The 3,067-nt window shown below is 38.3% G+C and overlaps 1 protein-coding gene across 1 annotated transcript in view; it reads left to right on the forward strand.

Moving 5' to 3' along the window:
- The window catches only part of EGR_08061 (hypothetical protein), a gene marked incomplete at both ends in the record, with an annotated part of 4,853 nt that overhangs the window by 823 nt on the left and 963 nt on the right, over window positions 1-3,067 (forward strand). The gene's annotated exons all lie outside the window — the stretch shown is intronic.

Genomic DNA, 3,067 nt, shown 5'->3' on the forward strand with positions numbered 1-3,067 from the left:
TCACGTCTTAGGGCGTGTTTTGGGTGTTGAGGCGACACCACATCTCACAAGATGTGTTGATATACTCGCTCACATGGCTTTCATTTTACTATTCAAATGGGCAATTTATTTTGAGTAGATTTTTTTACTGGAATAAGAAATTAGTTTTGCAGTCCATTAATAGTCGTCGTTGCTAATGTTTTGAACCATTTTGTTTCTATTTATTTTTCACAAATTGTTGTAATAGATATAAGTATTGGATAATAATCTCTTTTTGGTGTGGAGCTATATTTTCGATTCTACATTTAATTACCTTTTCCTTGAATATGAATATTTATAACCTTTCCTTCTTTTATACCACCGATTCGTAGTGACTTTGCAATATTGGTATCATGCTTTAGGTAAACTAGGGTACTTTTCTTTCACAAGTATAAGGTAGCGAAAGCGTACTTGATAGTCTGCATAATTGAAGGCAAACACAGCCCTCCATGCTAATTTGAATCAGATCTTTTTCGAGGAATCATTACCAATCTTTTCACGCTCTATACGTTATAAAATGCGAAAAACAACCGGGACTTCTCTAAACAACTTTGAAATTCCCCACAGAGAACGAGAATACCAAATAACAGTTCATTTAACTTCGATCAGAACGCCCGAGGGGTACGCAGACTCGTAAACAGTGTCTGAATTGTTTCCTTACACCTGCTTCCATTCCTGTTGGCTTTGACAACATGAGTGTTGCCTTTTAAACGGTGAGCAATAATACCCATAACAAAATTACTCAAGTTCTGTTTTTTTGAAACAATTTTACTTAAGCAGTCTTCACTAACACAACTAGTGCTTTTTCTCTCAATCCTTTTTCATCTCAGCCATCTGGTCCTGGTGGTCTGCGTGAGCGAAACAGAGCGGGACTTGCAAAACTGCACGACGCAACCCACCTGATGCATCACGCGGTACCGAGGTGGGAATTCCTTCGCTCAGAAATGGTCGACTTTAAGTTACCAAGAGAAAAGTTAATTTATTCACCGCTAAATCACAGGATTTGTAGTCACTATCTCGGCTGTGCTTAAATCCATGGCATGTGATCAACTGTGACGGAGATTATGCGCGGAGCACTTTCATGTGGCAAAAATTTTATGCGCAGGCATTGTGGTGGCGATTGTGATTAGGACGAACGGCAATCTGAGTGACTAAATTTAGGCAAACAATAGAAAAAAAGACAAATTAATGAAGAGTCCAAAATAATTATTTCAAAATCTACCATAAAAATAAAGAAGAGTTGTACACATTTGTCTTTACCATCATGCACAGCAGCATTCAAGTTTGGATGAGAAGTATTCTGGTGTTAGTAAAAAAGTTTTTCTAGATACTTTCGGCACACGTGCCTACAAAGTCGCCGTCAGTTAGTTGGAGTACATTTTACTTTCATTTATGTGCTTTCGAGTAAAAAAGTCAAAATAATTGTTCTTTCTCACACATTCTCACATCATCTAGTTTACTGAATTAGCCCTTTGCCATTAATTTTGCTTCTGCATTAGGGTTTAATGTTATAGGAACTTCCTTGTGCTTTAATTAATAACGTAATCGGCGGAAAGGTGACGATCTAACAATCCCCTCAGGCGAGACAAGTGGGATTGTGGACAAATTTTGAATAGCATTCTTTGTATTTTAATAATGTTTTCAGCGAATTTAAAGTTAGAAGCGAATTAGAGGAACTGCACATTCTCCCCTTAACAGCACTAACTCATGAATCTAGGAGTAAATTTATTATTGTGATACAAAGTGGCTGGAAGACTATAAACACAGATCCAGTACAGCGGCTGTATAACGGAGGGTGGTTCGCTCTACTTGAACTTTCAACACGCTCGTTGCTAGCGCTACCGAAGCTCAGATATTTTACTCTCCTAAAGTAGCACTGTTTGACGCCGGTTTGTCCTGAAGCGATTCAAGTGCCGTTCAAAAGTAGATCACAGATGTAATTGCCTTCAGACCAGGAACATCGGGCATCTGTTTTTTTTTAATTAAGCCAAAAATTTTTAGCGGCACGATTTATAAGACGGCAAAGGGCATATCGAACTTTTTGAAAAGTGAGCAAAAGTACGAAAGTTGGTGTGTCACATACATGTGACGCTAGTAGCGAAACAAAAATAAGTACTCAATCTGATTTGATCATTTGGGTGAGTTTTCTATTTAGAGTTAGAGCGTTTTTTCATGCCTATGGCCTTTCAGTCTTTTCATGCGTTATAAATCTTGTCCCATGCTATAGCGCTACAGTCATAACTCTGGAGGTTTTAGAGATCCGGATGACAAATCATGCACGTACATTAGACACTGACGCCCTAATTCCCACTTCGAAAATATTTTACCGTTCCAATTCATCCACAGCGATTAAAAATATCCGTAGTAAAGCCTAAGATAATTCTTGTTTCAAAAATAAAGGGTGGATAATTGTGGAGTAGCTTAGAAGTTGCATTTAAAGCATAATTATCTGCTTTAAAGGCCCTGGACGAAGCAACACATTACATACAAGAACGGTAATCGCCAAATCTTGTCTGCAAACCGCCGTACAGTTGATGGAGCTGTTCGTGTCGCTTTCCCGCAACGGATTCCCCTATTTGAATAGGTGAAATTTACCATTTTATTAGTAGTTTCTATAATCTGAAACACAATCAGAATATGATATCGACTCCGCCTATTTATCTTTAATCCTTTGAGTCGAAATCAATTTAAAGTGCACAAGAGTACCACAATGGTGAGTGAAGTGTATCACCTAAAACTTCCTAGTACCTCCTCAACTTAGTTATCATAACTGCACTAGGAGGTGGCAGGGGTTGTTGTTGTTAAGGTGTAATGTTCCATTCTGATAATTTACAGAAAAAAACAAGGAATGACCGTTTTCATTACAATCTACACAATTGATAGACGCGCTTGTACCACCTAAGGCCATTACGGACAGTATCACAAATCACTAACGTGCTTTACGCATAACAGCTAAGGAAAGTACAACTGAAATAAGAAAAGTCGCAGCAGCAGCGCTGAAGGGCCTAAAATTAAGAATTCCGAGAGCAACAGCCAATTCTACACCACA

This window comes from Echinococcus granulosus, assembly GCF_000524195.1.
Source record: "Echinococcus granulosus chromosome Unknown EG_S00095, whole genome shotgun sequence".
Taxonomy (NCBI): domain Eukaryota; kingdom Metazoa; phylum Platyhelminthes; class Cestoda; order Cyclophyllidea; family Taeniidae; genus Echinococcus; species Echinococcus granulosus.